This window comes from Maylandia zebra, linkage group LG7, assembly GCF_041146795.1.
Source record: "Maylandia zebra isolate NMK-2024a linkage group LG7, Mzebra_GT3a, whole genome shotgun sequence".
NCBI classification, from domain to species: domain Eukaryota; kingdom Metazoa; phylum Chordata; class Actinopteri; order Cichliformes; family Cichlidae; genus Maylandia; species Maylandia zebra.
In genome coordinates, this window is record NC_135173.1 from 40,654,410 (window position 1) to 40,672,781 (window position 18,372).

General features: G+C 41.2%; 1 protein-coding gene across 3 annotated transcripts in view; it reads right to left on the bottom strand.

Moving 5' to 3' along the window:
- Window positions 1-17,687, bottom strand: part of plppr1 (phospholipid phosphatase related 1) — a 70,685-nt gene extending 52,998 nt beyond the window's left edge. The window contains exon 1 of one of the 3 annotated variants that reach the window (XM_004538356.5): window positions 17,494-17,686. The gene's annotated coding sequence lies outside the window, so the exon portion shown is untranslated. Of the gene's footprint in view, window positions 1-16,906; window positions 17,008-17,493 lie in introns of those variants that run through there. The other 2 variants (XM_004538357.5, XM_004538358.4) reach the window with 2 other exon arrangements.
- Between the last annotated feature and the right edge of the window lie 685 nt (window positions 17,688-18,372).

Consider the following 18,372-nt stretch of genomic DNA (forward strand, 5'->3'; position numbering starts at 1 on the left):
TGGGTTTGTGTTTCCCATCCAAGCATCCTGGCAGTTCATTTCATCATAAATCTGGTTAAAGTATAGGTTGAGTGGGAGTTACTGGATCTACTGTTTTTAGTTTGGGTTTCTATTAGTTTTCCAAAACTAGTTTAGGAGAGAAGCCGGAATCTGATGATCCATTGTGTGGTTGGTTCAGGGTTTTCTCTGTCTTTTGTTTGTTTTAGCTGGAACTCCCGTTTCCTTTTGTTTCCAACTGCAATTTCTGTTGAATGGCAGCAGTGTTGTGGTATCTCAAATGTTGGGTTGCTTTGAACCTTAAATTTAGGGATCATAACAGTAATTTACTCCAAAAAGCTTTAAACTAGTGACCCTCTGTAAAGTAGGAAAATTGAGTGTTTCCAAAACTGAATCTGTGAAGTATCTATTAGTGAAAGGCTTGAGACTGTTCTGCCTACACCTTTACTTACTCCGTGGATAATACTCCAGACATGGATGGGGAAAAAATGCAGCGGTTGAACCACAATCTTTACTAGGGGGCTCTTTGACAGATGATTGAAATCAGAAAATTGAAGGGGGCTGCACTCAGCATCCAAACAATTGACACCACATTCATTTGTTGCTCAGACACTACGACAGCCTGAACTGCACCTAGTCATGGTAAAGTCAACATGATTTCTCTTTTTCTGGTGCCTAAAAACCCAGAGTCTGAAGAGAATTTCAACAAAGGAACACTTTTCTTCCAATACCAAAAGACACTTAATAACAGTGAGTCAGATGAAAGGTGATCTGATCGTCTCACCAGAGGGTAGATCATCAAACGAGCTGCCTACAGGCCTCGTCACGATTCATCAGCATCTCCTCCTCTCAGCCACTCAGCTGTGATGACTTTGTCTGGATGTGACTGCTTTTCTCTCACAGACAGCAAGAGCTGACTGTGAAATATTGAGCACAGAAATATTGTACCTGATTGACCATCTCCTGGTCTCCAGCTGAGTTGTTCTGCTGGAGTGTGATGACTGTCTGAATGTCACAATGACAGAGTTTGTGATAGAGCGAGTGGCTGGGCATGGAAAAATGAAATATTACCTCCCGTTATCACTGCTGGCCTGTTGTTGCTGTAGCCTTGATGTGTCCTCTTTCTACTCTACTTGAACACATCTGTTACTGAAGTCTAAAAAAACCCAAAAAAACCCCATAATTTTTATGGCACCCTGGCTGCTTCAGTACATGATGTTCAGAAATACCAGCACAAGGAAATATACTGCCAAAGAAATATAATACCAGGGCAACAGAATACTAGTGGTCCATTCATCCAGTCTAAATTGCTAACAAAAAAAAAAATTAACACCAGCTACTTCATTAGTGGGTCAGATCCCCTTTTGCCTTCAGAACTGCTTTAACTGCCACTATAGCTCATCTAGTGCAGCAGCAACCAATATGAGAAGGCTTGGAGTCTGCCCCAGAGTTTATGTTTCATTTGTGTTATGGTGAGGTCAGGAACAATGCTCATTGCCACAACTGTTGTCGTAATTTTATCTAATATGTAAATCTGAGTGTGCAGGTGCCTCTCCGTGACTGGTGCATCCAGGGGGACGGATCGCACCGATTGGCTAATGACCGCATATAATGACCGCAGCATATAAGAAGACACCGCCATGGACGGCCAGTCATTCATCCTCGGCCCATCCCAACCGGCAGACTGTATGTTCACTGTTCAAATTCAAATTCAAATTCAAATTCAAATTTTATTTGTCACGTACACAGTCATACACAGTACGATATGTAGTGAAATGCTTGGACAACTGCTCGTGACCTAAAGAAAACAAAAAAGGAAAGGCTATGAATAAGATAGGAAATAAATATGAAAAATTAAAAAGGGTAAATTTAACTAGGAAGGAATAAAATATAAATTAAGGTTAAAAATGAAATAACTGTACAACACAAATTAGAATGAAGGGTAAATTTAACTGGGAAGAATAAGATAAAATATATAAATTAAAGTTGAAAATAAAATAACTGTACAACAAAATACACAATACACAATATAGAACTATATAAGAATGTATGAAGAAATCTAAATATAAATAAATATATACACAATAACAGCAGCTGTACAAGTATTAACTGGAAATGAAGAATATAGTGACCAGTGTTGTGCAAAAACAAAGTCCAGAAAGTCCAGTGTGTGTGTAAGAACTGTATGTGTGGGTCAGTACTGTGTGGTGGTGTGATTGAGAGACCGTATCGCCTGCGGGAAGAAGCTCCTCCTCAGTCTCTCTGTGTTGGTCTTCAGGGAGCGGAATCGCTTTCCTGACCTCAACAGAGAGAACAGTCTGTTGTTGGGATGGCTGAGGTCCTTCACGATCTTCCTGGCCTTGGTCCAGCACCGCCTGCTGTAGATTGAGTGCAGGTCAGGGAGCTCGGAGCGGATGGTGCGCTCAGCTGACCGCACAACCCTCTGTAGAGCTCGTCTGTCCTGCATGGTGCTGTTCCCGAACCAGGTTAAGATGTTTCCCGCCAGGATGCTCTCTATGGTGCACGAGTAAAAGTTCCTGAGCACCTTGGAGGGCAGTTGGAAGTCTCTCAAGCGTCTGAGGTGGTAGAGACGCTGTCGGGCCTTTTTCACCACGGTGTTGATGTGACAGGACCATGACAGGTCCTGCGTGATGTGAACTCCGAGGTATTTGAAGCTGTCCACTCTCTCCACTGGGCACTCGTTGATGACGGGGGTCTGGTAGTTCCTCTCCTGCTTAGTGCTGAAGTCCACTATCAGCTCCTTTGTCTTACTGACGTTTAGAAGGAGGTTGTTCCTCTGGCACCAGTTCTCCAGATTCCTAATCTCCTTCACGTAGGCCGTCTCGTTGTTATCAGAGATCAGGCCCACCACGACGGTGTCGTCAGCAAACTTGATGATGGTGGTGGAGCTGGTAGTGGCCACACAGTCATATGTGTACAAAGAGTACAGCAGGGGGCTCAGAACACACCCCTGGGGGGCTCCAGTGCTGAGAGTGGTGGAGGCTGAGACATGTCCTCCCATCCTTACTGCCTGTGGTCTGCCAGTTAGGAAGTTGGAGATCCACTGACACATAGATGAGCTGAGTCCCAGATGCTCCAGCTTGGTGGTGAGTGTGGAGGGAATTATGGTGTTAAATGCAGAGCTGTAGTCTATGAAGAGCATTTTAACATAATTCCCCCTTCTAGTGTCCAAGTGAGTGAGTGATGTGTGGAGGAGATGAGAGATGGCATCGTCTGTGGAACGATTTGGACGGTAAGCGAACTGTAGTGGGTCCAGTGTGTCTGGTAGTGAAGAAATGATGAAGTCTCTGACCAGGCGTTCAAAGCACTTCATCACTACTGAGGTGAGGGCTACAGGGCGATAGTCATTGAGAGAAGCAGGGTGGGGTTTCTTCGGGACAGGAACAATGATGGACTCTTTGAAGCATGTGGGGATCACCGACTGAGATAAAGAGATGTTGAATATCTCAGTGAACACAGGAGCTAGCTGGTATGCGCAGTCTCTTAGGATACGACCTGGGATGCCGTCTGGTCCTGCTGCTTTCCTGGTGTTCACTCTCTTGAAGGCTCTCCTTACTTCATGCTCGGAGATGACGAGCACGTTTCCGGTGCTGGCAGTATCTTCCTGTCTGCAGCCGTTAGCGCCGCTAACACTAGCATTGTTGGAGACCTTAGCTGCAGCCTCGAAGCGAGCATAGAAAGTGTTCAGCTCGTCTGCCAAAGTCACGGCCGCGTTCGTCATACCGGTTGTTGGTGCTTTATAGTCCGTTATTGTCCTTAGTCCCCGCCACAGGCTCCTAGAGTCACTCTGTTGGAGTTGTGACTCTAGTTTCCTCCCGTAGCGCTGCTTCGCCTCTTTCACCGCCCTCCCTGTTTAGTAATGTTTGTTTAATGCAGGAGTATGTAGGGGTGGACCGCCTTTTTGTTTGATTACAGTTTTCTCCTGTTTTTGTTAGTTAGGGAGGTAAGTCATTGTCGTTTGGTTTAATTCTTTTCAATAGGTAAGCTTGATTTATCCCTGAGATAGGCTCCCTTTTGTTTGTTGTTTTGGCCGAAGTTATAATTCGCTCCCTTCCTTTGTTTCTAAATTCACTCATTGTAAATAAATCACTGTCAAAAAGTATTAATTGCGTGATGTGCTGCTTGGGGTTGGACGGGATGGATCACCCTTGTGTTATAGTCTGGCCACGCCTAGACGGATCATAACATAATATAGACTGTGATGTTTGAAAGATGGTCACTTGCTACCCAAATGTGCCAAGAAAAAAAATGCCCGCAGCATTACACCATCAGCACCAGCCTGAACCTTTGATACGAGGCAGGATGGATCCATGCTTTCATGATGTTTATGCCAAATTCTGACCTTACAGCCAAAATCACCCAAATTGTCCAGTTTTGGTGAATTACAGCTTCAGTTTCCAGTTCTTGGCTGACAGGAGTGGCACCCGGTATGCTGCTTCTGTTTTCAAAGTCGTTCTTCTCAGTTGCTGTTGTTTTCCTTTACCAGCTCGACCAGTCTGGCCATTTTCCTTTGACCTCTTGCATCAACAAGCAATTTTGATCCAGAGAACTGATGCTCACTGGGTCCAGAGACTTCCTTTGGTTGAAAGTCCAACTGTGTATTTGCATGCAGAAGTTTAAAAATATTCATCTACGTCTCAAATTATTTATGACCTCAATAAAAACTTTGCTGATAAGCTAATGATCTAAATCATTAGTTAACATGGCTTTACCCTGGGAATACACTGGGTGAGTGTCGTTCACACATTGTAGTAGCATTCCAGTATTGGAGCTTTTTGCGTGCATGGGGAATTTTATTTTTAACACCTATTGGATTTTCTATGCCAATCTTGTATCTGTCTTATTGCCCTCTGGGATGCACTGTGGCACCTCTAGTGGAATCGCAAGCATTTCTTTGAGTGACACCAATCAGCTCCATGCATTGAAGTCCCTCCTTACATATTACATCTGGTTTTAAAAAAGCAAAATAATTAACAGCCAAAATGCTCAACTTCAGCCTTAAAATAAAGAATCCATGAACCAATGGGGGGGAAGTCTATCCTTTACAGTGACTTCACATTCTTATGCAACACACAGAGTAAGTAATGCGTTTTAGTAATGCTGCAGGCCAGCCAGCTAAACTTGGCACAGAGCTTGGGAAACAGGAAGCTCCAGATATGGGTGACAGTTCTCTTTAGGCTCATGACTACGAGTGCCCCCGTTCAAATCGTCTAAATGTTTTCATATTTAGCAGTTTTGCATAAAAATGGAAAACATGTTTTGGATGGTGACATGCCAACTGAGCATTTAGTCCGCCTCCACCCTACACCGATGTGACTTAATAACAGGACTTCAGAATAATGGCCCAATGAGGCTCACGGTTATGATTCACAGCACAAACTACGAATAGCTTTTTTCAACAAAATGTTTTTCCCGAAATGATCACCACAGAAAATGGTTGATGCAGAGCTCATTTTGCTTTTTCTTCTTTCGCCTCTTCTTCTGACTCCAAAACAGTGTGCAGCCAAAGAAACAGAGATGTCCCATGGCTAACACTCCTGCCAACAGAGCATCTTTGTGGCTATAAATAGTCAGTTTTCAATCTTCCCTTGTAGCTTCTTTAAAAGTGCTTCCTGGGAAATCTATCCCTTTTTTCAGATAGTAGGGTACATTATTTAATACTCTGCTGCTCAAGGATTAAATGACAAATCAATAAATATTTTTCAAAGTCCAAAGATCATTCCTGGATGGAAGATCCACAATCTTCTATTGAACCAACCTCTTCACACTAATGGAGTCTTGTCATTACACATTTTTTCCCACATACACATGTAAGAGTGTTAACCTAAAATAATGTCATTATCTTCCCTCTCCCGTCTCCCCCCAAACCAAAACGTCAAACAGGGCACTGACTCAGAGCAGATAGCGTGAACAGGACAGGAGACTGATAAATAGAAAGAGACATGAAGGAGGGCACACAGAGGACCAAAAAGAAGATAAATGTGTTGTAGGTGGGTCATTTGGGAAGAGGGAACTTTTGCTACCTCTTCTGGGTGTTAGCTTGTCTTCCTCCTCTTGCTATCAGCCACAGTTCCCCAGGCTTCCAATATCACGCTTACCACTTGCACATATGGAAAGTTATTTTTAGTGTTCCATATAGCATAGCACAACATATGCACAGGTGTTAAAGATACATATTGTTTGTGATATTATTGTAATAAAATTCTCTTGATTAAAATTGACTATAATTATTTAACCTCATTAATTTATTAATGAAACTAAACATTTTACTTGTGCAATTAGATGAAAAAATATGAAAACTATTACAAAATAATTTGTCAAATGTGCAGCTCTTCCTATTAGATAATCAGCTCACATTTTAATTCATAAATGTAAAAAGAACTGCATGCCAGAAGATCAGGAACATTTTTTGGTAATGTAATACTCAAAAGATTCCCCTAGAGAGAGACTTTAAAGAAAGCGATGAAGCAAAGCTAAGCATGAACAAGCAGCAGGGAAAACACTAAGTTCGTTTCCCTCAGATGTTACCAACTGGCAACACACTCAAGAAACAGTTTTTTTAAAGTTTTTAAAAAAAATTTCTGTACATTTATTCAACCGCTGACCTGAGCGTCACCCCCACGTCTTTTTTCTCATTAAGCAAAGTGGCACTTGTTCCTGTAGCTCATTTTAGTTCATTGCTGCAGCCATTATGTGACAATGTCACATGTCTGAATTCTCATTTCTGCACTGGAGAAAAATGAAAATTATAATTAAAGGTTTAATTATCTCCTACTTATTTATTATGAGAACAATCTAAATAAATGCCAAGATAATATATTGAGTTTTAAATTTGAGATTCCCTCTTAATATAATCACATTTGACTAACTTGAGGCTAAACCAGAGTTCCTTATATATTTAAAATTACCAGAACTGTATGGAGTACCGTAATTGTCGGGCTATAAGCCGCTACTTTTTGCACCAGCTTTGAACCCTGCGGCTTTTAGTCAGGTGCGGCTTTTCTATGGATTGTCCATGATTTTTGTCATATCGTAAGAGGATTTGTTTTGTTTGTTCTGCTGTTGTACGGCACTACGTTGCCTGGCGGAAGGATCGGGGTTCAAGAGTGGTATGTTAGTCACACGTCCGTCCGCCAGGCAACGTAGTGCCGTACGAAGTAGCGCGAAAAACAAACTTCAAAGTAGCGCTACGCATTCAGCGGGAGGCGTGGATGATGTGCGGCGATAAACTTGCGAAAAGCAAGTTATGCTCAACTCCACCGGTGGATTCTGACAGCGTGGAAAAGTGTGAAAACATCCACGATCACCAACGGATTTCTAAGGGCTGGACTGCTGCATGATGGAGAGGAGGACACCGCCACGGCCCTTCTGAGGGTGTTCGACTCTGACACTGACAACGAGGATTTCTTTGGTTTTGAAAGTGACAACGAAGGAGAGAAGCGGAGAGTGGATGACAAAGCCACCCTGAGCCTGTTCGTTCCGACACTGGAGAAGAGGACTTTGGTGGTTTTAGTGCGCAGGAAGAAGAGAAAGATGGTGAATGACTGACTTTTCTTCTTGTTAAAGCTGTGTCACTGCACCTGAGCCTAAAAGGTAGCCCGAATCTATTGTTCTGGTGTGCTATAGGTTACTGTTATGTACTACATGTGCAAATATGTACCCATAACTTGTTTTTCAAAATATTAATAAAAGGGGTGTGTCTCCAAACAGCCATCTCTTTCCTGACAATTCCCTTTGTGCATATTCTCTTACATATGATAAGTCAACATTGAAACACCTGCGGCTTTTAGTCAGGTGCGGCTAATGTATGTACAAAACAGGATTTTCCCCTGATTTTAGCTTGTGCGGCTAATATTCAGGTGCGCTTTGTAGTCCGGGAAATACGGTAAATATCGTCTAATTTCGTTAGCAAACAAATGCAAATGCTTCAATGTAATTTGCATATAACTTGGGGAATGCATTTCCCCCCGAGGTTTCCATGTTTTCTAAAGCCATGTGCTCAGTGGCATTGTGCAAGTGTTTCTCGCACTTCCTTGTAACATCTCCAGATTTACATCTATATTTAGATCAAACAAGCTCTTCATCCCTGAGTATTGAGCTATTTTTCCATAACAGCCACCAGAATCATCACAGCAATGTCCCCTAGACCCAGCTGGAGATAAGGGAGTCTTTCCCCTCAGAGATTTCTTAATATTTCAACACGATCATGCTACAGTGGCTTCTCATTATCCTTGTATCATTTCGTTTGAAAACTACATACCCTAAAAAGATTATGAGTGCTAAAACAGCATTGGATATCTGCAATCAACTTTGATCATGCATCAAATAAGGATACAGCATGTGAATAGGCAGAGCTGGTTTTAGAGTAGGTGGTAAATATTCAGTAATATCCAGTTTAATCCTTTATAATTCAGACCTTTGCTGAGGACTTTCCGAACCCCCAATCAACACTAAAAGATAAAACAGTTCAAAAGTCCACAAACTGCAGCATCATGAGGCACTGTTTAGATCAAGAGGAAAAACTCTTTCCTGTTTGAAACTTTAAAAGTGATCTTTAAATTCATCAGGTAATGTTTATCCATTTTGGGTGGTGGCTCAAGCACACCAGTGGCCTAAAATATGGCTGTGTTAGTGAAAATCTTTCTACCAATAATTTTGAATTCAATAAAAAACCAAAATAAGATGCACAGAGATGTGCGGATTGACCGTCTAGAGAACTGAGTCAGCCAATTTCCAGCATTCTTGGCTGAGACTAGTCAGGCTTGTGTATTATGAGCCGTAATGCCATATGAGCATTATGGCGATGATGAGCCAGTCCGTTTCATGCATGTACAAAATACTAACAGCAGCACAGGCAAACAGCCATGCCCACACTCACAGCCACATGCATTCATTAGCATGGAAGGTAATGAGTAGGGGGAACCACTAAAATGTTTGCAAATAAACTACCAACGCAAAAACAGCTAAAGCTTAAGCCATCATGTGCTCAGAGTGAACCACAAGCCAGCAGCCTCGGTATGAGCAAAGGATCAAAGCAGTTACTAGGAAAAAATCTTCAAAAATACAGTTTTACATTGATATAGCAGACAAAGTACATCAAAAAGTACATTTGGAACCTTTGGGGGTATTTTAGGCACTCTTTATTTGGTATGCATGGGTCAGACAACACTCACTTTCAAAGTCAGCCTTTAATTTCATATCTATATCTTTTGTATTTGTGATGATACAACATCTGTCTGCAGACAGACAGAAAAAACAGACATAGAATCACCTGCCTAAGTACTCAAAACTGCCTTTTTAATGTGCCCTGTTACAGCATGTGTCAAGTTAACTAAAACTACTTTTGGAAATAAATAAACCTAAGGCTCTGATGGAAATGTTTATTGATACGTAGGATGTCTTCACGACTGTCAACTGCCTTCAAAAAAATCTTGTTTTGTCATACTTACTGTGATGCTACAATGAAAAATTTTCAAACACAAAATCTAAACTAAAGTGAGCAAATTGATACAGGAAATTTACCTAAACTACAGGGAGTGCAGAATTATTAGGCAAATGAGTATTTTGTCCACATCATCCTCTTCATGCATGTTGTCTTACTCCAAGCTGTATAGGCTCGAAAGCCTACTACCAATTAAGCATATTAGGTGATGTGCATCTCTGTAATGAGAAGGGGTGTGGTCTAATGACATCAACACCCTATATCAGGTGTGCATAATTATTAGGCAACGTCCTTTTCTTTGGCAAAATGGGTCAAAAGAAGGACTTGACAGGCTCAGAAAAGTCAAAAATAGTGAGATATCTTGCAGAGGGATGCAGCAGTCTCAAAATTGCAAAGCTTCTGAAGCGTGATCATCGAACAATCAAGCGTTTCATTCAAAATAGTCAACAAGAAGCGTGTGGAAAAACTAAGGCGCAAAATAACTGCCCATGAACTGAGAAAAGTCAAGCGTGCAGCTGCCAAGATGCCACTTGCCACCAGTTTGGCCATATTTCAGAGCTGCAACATCACTGGAGTGCCCAAAAGCACAAGGTGTGCAATACTCAGAGACATGGCCAAGGTAAGAAAGGCTGAAAGACGACCACCACTGAACAAGACACACAAGCTGAAACGTCAAGACTGGGCCAAGAAATATCTCAAGACTGGTTTTTCTAAGGTTTTATGGACTGATGAAATGAGAGTGAGTCTTGATGGGCCAGATGGATGGGCCCGTGGCTGGATTGGTAAAGGGCAGAGAGCTCCAGTCCCACTCAGACGCCAGCAAGGTGGAGGTGGAGTACTGGTTTGGGCTGGTATCATCAAAGATGAGCTTGTGGGGCTTTTTCGGGTTGAGGATGGAGTCAAGCTCAACTCCCAGTAGGGCTGAACGATATATCGCATTTGCGATAATATCGCGACATGATCAAGTGCAATTTTCTAACCGCAAAGGCTGCGATTATACTGCGATTATAAGGCTGTCCAAATTACTACCATATCCCAGAATTCATAGCGCGGCCCAGCCAAACTCCAGTTTCCAGCAATGGCGGCCGCTACTAAGTTTTAAAATTACTCATACTAATCTTTCTGGGTCACAAAATAAACTTTTAACATAGTTTCAGGCGAGAAAGTAGTTGTGTAAACATCAAATATCTGCTCGGTTTATCAAGATATCCCATATTTGCAAAAGTGCTTCGACGTTTTCAGAGGCGTCTGCTACCCACCAGCTCGACAGCTAGCCGGGAGCTCGAGGATTACTGATGCGGCCGAGAACGGCACAACTCCCGGCACATCATTTTCAGATCACCGCGGAGTTTCGCTGCTCGGGTTAAACGTAATATATAAGTCACTTAGACAACCTAAAAATGTTATTGTTGGGCTTTTTTCAGTGTTTTGTTTGTTCGTGAGTAAATCGGTTTGGCTGAGATTAAAGTTATTAGATTAGATAAAATAAAACTTTATTAATCCCCCGGGTGGGTTCCTCCTTGGTTTTCACACAGCTGACTAAACGTCAAACAGAAAACTTATTAAACAGAAGTATGAGACAGTCGAGAATTTACACCAGTGTCCCGTTATATTTTAGATAGCAAGAAGCAGACGGCCGAGTTTATTAAACTCCACCGAGACAGCGGTGACGCTAATCAGAACTAGCCTTCTGATTAGCTAATCAGAAGGCTAGACCGTCCAATTTCACGCCTTTAAACTTTAAAGGCGTGTTTGTGTGTGTGTTTATACAATTGCTATTATGTTTGCCCTTTATGTGTAATGTTACTGACTGCAGAGATCAGTAAGATGTGTGTATTTTTTATTTATTAGTTTTATTTATTTAATATTATTTTTTAATTGAATGACTGTCTAGTAGTTCACAGATGTCGAAAAACTGAGTGTGGTAAAGCCACTGATTTTTTTTATGTATATTTCTGCAATCTGCACATTGTACTGACTTTCATTTTAATGTTTACACCAGGGTTCCTTGTCAGCACTTTATGCTCAGATGTTTGTAAGCTAAAAATAAACTATTGTGTATGTTCAAATATACTGTTGTGATTGAAGAAGTTAAATAAAAATGTCAGTCATCAATTCATGCATCACCTCATGTCATCATAACAGAGGTCTGTCTTCCAGGAAAGAACAGTTTAAAATTAATGTAATATAGTATTGGCCATACTATATGATGTATTGCTTGTCTTTGTTTAATAATACAGAAGACAAAGACCTTAAAAAATAATCGCATATCGCATCGCAATCGCAATATTGGGGCAAAAAATCGCAATTAGATTATTTTCCATAATCGTTCAGCCCTAACTCCCAGTCCTACTGCCAGTTTCTGGAAGACACCTTCTTCAAGCAGTGGTACAGGAAGAAGTCTGCATCCTTCAAGAAAAACATGATTTTCATGCAGGACAATGCTCCATCACACGCGTCCAAGTACTCCACAGCGTGGCTGGTAAGAAAGGGTATAAAAGAAGAAAAACTAATGACATGGCCACCTTGTTCACCTGATCTGAACCCCATTGAGAACCTGTGGTCCATCATCAAATGTAAGATTTACAAGGAGGGAAAACAGTACACCTCTCTGAACAGTGTCTGGGAGGCTGTGGTTGCTGCTGCACGCAATGTTGATGGTGAACAGATCAAAACACTGACAGAATCCATGGATGGCAGGCTTTTGAGTGTCCTTGCAAAGAAAGGTGGCTATATTGGTCGCTGATTTGTTTTTGTTTTGTTTTTGAATGTCAGAAATGTATATTTGTGAATGTGGAGATGTTATATTGGTTTCACTGGTAAAAATAAATAATTGAAATGGGTATATATTTGTTTTTTGTTAAGTTGCCTAATAATTATGCACAGTAATAGTCACCTGCACACACAGATATCCCCCTAAAATAGCTACAACTAAAAACAAACTAAAAACTACTTCCAAAAACATTCAGCTTTGATATTAATGAGTTTTTTGGGTTCATTGAGAACATGGTTGTTGTTCAATAATAAAATTATTCCTCAGAAATACAACTTGCCTAATAATTCTGCACTCCCTGTAATTTAAAAAAAAAACAAACAAAAAAAAAAAAAACACACAGATGAGGTGAGTCACAATTCCTAACGCAGGTCATTCCACACAGCAAACGCTCAGATGATTTGTCTTTAAGCATGAGGTGGGTCACCAGGTTTCTGGCTGATCTCAGGCTGCACTGTGGTTAGCACGGAAACAGCAATTTGAGAATATATATTTTGAAACCAGGCCATGAAGTGCATTAAAAGTAATAAACAATATCTTAAAATCAATTAACTGAGTAGGTCACCATCCTCATACTGACAGTTCTGGTTACAAAAATGCCGAACAAACTAGCTCTGCTATTGATTCATCAATGAACTCTGGAGGTCCATTTAAAGGATCACATCATTCCCTTTCTCCTCTAATATTTCTAGTAGCATCTCTCTATTTAGAGTGTTTGACATTGACTTTTCCAAACAAATAACTCTCTCTCTGAAATTGTTGTAACTACTTCTACACTGTGGCTCCAACAAACTCAAATAACTTTATATCCAAAATATAATGACTAAACAATGACCCTCCAATGTCTAACTAAACATTTTGCCTGTTCCATTTAACACCTAATTAACGTGTCATAATGTTATTAAACTATTTTTTCTCTAAATATTTACTTACATAAATTAGAATGCTTCCAATTCTGGAATAACATTAGTATAATTATAATCTTACAGTTTATTTGCAACACCGGTATTACGCAGTTGTTCCCTCCGAATTTCTATTATCTGTACTTATGAGGTATTGCTGAGTCATGTAGGCCCATTTAAAATGCATTTTTCATTCAAGTTTAAATCATTTGAACTAACACACATGCATCTTAGCTACAGATGTAGTTTCATCTAAGTGAGCCCTTTTGTAACAGTCACAGATTTCTTCTTAATATTGTGAAGTACCATGCTGCATCATCAAGCATTTTTCTATTAGCTCATATTCACCTTCTCACTTTTTGGGTAATTTTTAATAATCTCTCTTGCAAATATATATTTAACCGCATTATCTGGTGCACAACTGTCTAGCTTGTGGCAAAACAAGGGGAAATATTCATGTAGTATTGCCAGCGTTATTGCTAACTATCCCTCACTGAAGCTGCTTTCATGCATGAACGACAGTTTAAGGAGAATGGGGTCGAGATATTTTTCACTGCTTTCCTTCCTTACACATAGCACACAGCAGGACATGATCCACACGACTGAGGTGAGAGATGCCCGGGAGACAACATGCGATGCCTGTGAATGCAACAGAAAAATAAGCTGCACATCGATGTAGTTCGATAATCACGCTAACACTGTGCTAAGGAGCCAGAAGTTTAAAGACAAGCTCATTTTTGATCTGGCTGTGCTGGAAGTGGAAATTCTCACAAATGCACACCTTGTCCAGCTCAAAACCTTATCAGCTGCACATATCAGTCTTCTTAGATATGGGAAAGCACTCTCAACTCCAGCAGCAGACCTTATCTCACCCTTGGGGCAACTCATTCCCCAGAGACATCACAGTGACAGATATACTGCCCAATGAAAATACCCTCACAGCACTAATAACACCAGCCCCCACATGTAGTGGTAATCAAAGAGCAGACAGCAAAGCTCAGGATGAGTATGTGTGTGAGGCAGCCTGCATGTATACATGTGTGTGTGTGACTGCATGTGATCAATAATGAGTCTCTAGTGTGGGAGTAAAAGTGGTGCTGGATATCAGACATGAGTTCAGAGGTCACCGGTTTCAGCAGCTTCACTGCATTACTGATTTTTATTTCTGCATTTCTTTTTTAAACAGGTCATTTGCTGGAGTTTCCTTGCAATTATTTCTATTTATAACACATTAGGACCACATGAAGCCTGTCACGCTGACACTATATTTATTAAGTGCCGTATTAGAGCTTAGTGTATTTGTTTCCACAAAGAGCAGTAAAAATACAACTTTATTCAAGTTCAGCCTGAATTTACATGACTTCATAAAAAGGAATAAAAGAGGCAAAAGTGTTAACTTAGATATCCAGTGTTGCTGAGACAGCTCACGGGTAAGGATGTATATTGAATTTCACATTTTTATTTTGATTTATCACTTACTTATGTGAGGACGAAATGATGCACTAGAGCATAATTTAATTTTCATAAATCTCACGAGATGCTTTACTCTGCTCCAGGCAGATCTCTGAGTATTTCATCTGGAGATTAAGGATGATAAGACAAGCACATTTTAGCTATAGAGTCTTGGGTCATGCAGAAGCAGGGATGCAGTGCTTCCCTGCTAGTATATCTCAATCACTACTTTGTTAGGTGCACCTGTTCAACTACTTGTTAAAGCAAACATCTCTAATATATCGACCAATAGCATGGCAACAACTCAGTGCATTTGGTCATGTAGACATGTGCAAGGTGACCTGCTGAAAATCTGCATCGTAATGGGGAAGAAAGACAATTTAAGTGACTTTAAACACAGCATGGCTGATCCTGCCAGACCGGCTGGTCTAAGAATCTCAGAACAGGGATTTTCCCTCACAATGATCTCTATTTACAGAGCATGGTCCAAAAAAGAGAAAATGTATAGCCAGTAAGCCACAGTTCTCTCTTGTTGATGCCAGTGTTCAGAGGAGAATGCCCAGTCTGCTTTGAGCTGATAGGAAGGCAACTTCCCGTTGCCTTCCTATCAGATGCAGAAGAGCCTCTCTGAATGCACAGCAGATAGGGAGCAGAAGACCACACTGCGTGCCTGTCCTCACAGCTAGAAAAAAGAAAGATCTCAATCCAACGGAGCACCTTTGAGATGTGGTGGAACAGGAGATTCATATTATGGATGTGCAGCAAACAAATCTGCAGCAACTCTGTGATGCTATCACATCAGTACAGACCAAAATCTCAAAGGAATGTTTCCACCATCTCATGAAATCTGTCCACAAAGAACTAAGGCAGCTCTTAAGGCAAGTACTGGAAAGCTGTACCTAATGAAGTGGCAAATAATTGCAAAGTCTTGACAAGTGCATTTTTATTATAAGGTTCAAGGAGGACTGCAGTGCATCCTGCAATGTATATAGCCAAGAGTAAACCATATAAAAGGCAAAGTCTATAAATAGCTCGGTGTAATACTCACTGCTGTTTTTTTCTTTAAATCTAAGAACAATGTTAAAGAAAAATGGGACAAATCGTTAACGTAAATGGTGCTAGTATATGCTGAATATGTTAACTGCAGAGGCCCACAGAAAGTGTCACTGTGCTGTTAAAACTAAAATGATCATATCAATAAAGAAATGTGACCTTAACTGCACATTTTTATGGGAGCAACCACACACCCTAATGAGGTTTCAACTTCATGACCCAGTAGTCATGAAGTATAGTTACAGTATGTCATTGCCAGGCATATGACGTCATTGTGACCTCAGCCTGTCATATTACTACATTTCATGGAAAGGCAAAACACACACACAGACACACACAAACCCAAAACTATGGCCTTTGCTGTGTAGAGTGAGACCTCCTACACAAGCCTTCCTGAGTGCAGGCGATGTTTACATGTACTACGTAGTGTGATATATCGACACACTCATGTAAATGCATACTTGTGCCAATAAGGAATTGCATGTGCCAAGAGGAGTCTTGTATTCTGCTGAAAGCCAAAGAAATGCTCCCCTGATGCCCAGCCACATGCCATCTGTCTGCTGCATGATATAAATCCTCACTATGCAACAAGGACGAGCATGAATACACCTGTAAAATACAGACACGCACACACAAAGAGGAAGGCAGAGAAATTCACAGGTTCCAGCTACAAATACTAACTAGAAATCTGCCTCACTGGGCGGGTCACGTTATCCCATCTTATTCCAAGTGTTCAGCCAAGAGACACGTGGAAGATTTAACACACATGGCAACATGCATACAACTTCTGTAAAGACAATATTTGCCCATTACTAGAAATGGAAGCAGACAGCAAATGCAATTAATGTGCACGACTCACACAAACAGCACTTCTTCAACAGCATATGAGGAAAGAAATGACTTCCAAGCACCTGGGCACTATTTACCGACTGTGCTCCTGAGCTGGGAAATGTATCATTTTATAGTTAATGACACCAGATTTTTTAATACTTTGTATTAATTGATCACAATACTTTACACACCTCATATTAAAAAACAATCCTCGAGCATTTTGACCCAATGAAACAAAAAAAAGCTTTAAAAAGGACAGTAGATAAACGCTTACAAATTTATAAGGGTTAAACACGCCTTACCCCATAAACGTTTGCATTCTTACTATGTCATCACTTTAGAAAAATAGGTTAATCTAAGTATTGTTGTACACAATTCTTTCTGAATCTGAGGCCGAGGCTATACATCCATTTCAGAATAAGAGAGAAACGATACCTGCGGACACACACACGCTGATTTCGCGGTTACCCCCTATACACCATCACACATCTTCTACCAACCACGGGATTTCAGTCATTCATCAGAAAGGCATCTACTGCGCCGTGCGTGTCTGGGAGGGCTGTGGACTAGGCAGTCTCCGATTTGGGGGCGGGGAGATGGGCCAATTTTTTATTTTTTTATTTTTTAGCTGGACCGAAAACACAATTTTGCTCAGCAACAGAGGCGACACATTTGCACAAACCTCCGCTTGTTGTTAACGGATACACAATACAGAAGCAGATGAAAATAATCGCCAAAAACAAAATAAAAATCATATCTGTGTGAGCGTAAAGCGCCACAGGGAGGTCACTGTTGCTGCTGGCAGAGACAGGTGTCTAAATATCGATTCTGTGCGAGCTTTAAAGCCATTATTTTCCACGCATTCTCACTGAACCCACACAGAAAGCCTTTTTCATTGAAGAGGACTCCAGCGCTTTGACTTGATTAAGGTCCGAACTTGCCCCAGCAACAGACAATAGCTGCACAGTCCCGTTTCCTCTCATTTCTTCCCCACAGCATCTGCGGGCAACGCAAACACTTACCGCGATGAGATGGAGAAATATTCCACATAAAATGTGACACCATTAAAGAAGAAGGTGAAGAATGTGGGTGGGGGGGAAAGGGGGAAGCCGTGAACTGCACCCACGCTACTACCGCTACTACTACTCCATCGGCTGGGCAAAGCGTCCGCTCTCGGTTTGTGATGTGGATCACGCAGCGTGTGAGCCCATGAGGATGGATGCTGTGCCTTTTCGGGGGGCGGGGACAAGACGCGTACTCATCTCCAATGGAGCGTATTTAATTCTGTGTAGGGACCCTTGTGTTACAATCAAGTAGGCTGTGTAGCCCACTTTTATCCAGCCACCCTGCCCTGTAGACCTCCAGGTTAGGGGGGAAAAAATCCTGGATTTATTCATCTTGTCTCAGAAAGACAGCATGATGTCTGTTCAGGTCTGCTTAATATATTCATGGAGCGCCACACGTTCACAGGTGGATGCTTTCTGAGATGTGGGTGCTGCTGATTGAATTCTGAAGATTCATACCGGCGCTCGTGTTTGGTAAAAAACAAACAAACACGATTTTTGCGATACTGTAGGTAATTCAGATTCATTTTTGCTTATATCACAGAGATGTCGACACAGGTGGATTTGACGATGAAATGTACACACATTAATTCCAAATATGTGATAATTTATATACGCCTGAAATTACTAACAGCGTCTTTAAAAGGGCACTTTCAAAAAGTTTTCTATGCAAATCATATCACACACCTCTCCATGTTGCCTGTACGCATCAGATGTGGAGCTCCTCCAGAAGCAGTATGGGCACACTTTACTTCCTCGTTGGTGTTAGACCCGCCTCCACAGAAACCGAGTTTATCCAATAGCCTCAATCCTTGAAGTAGCTATGCTTCTGGATTT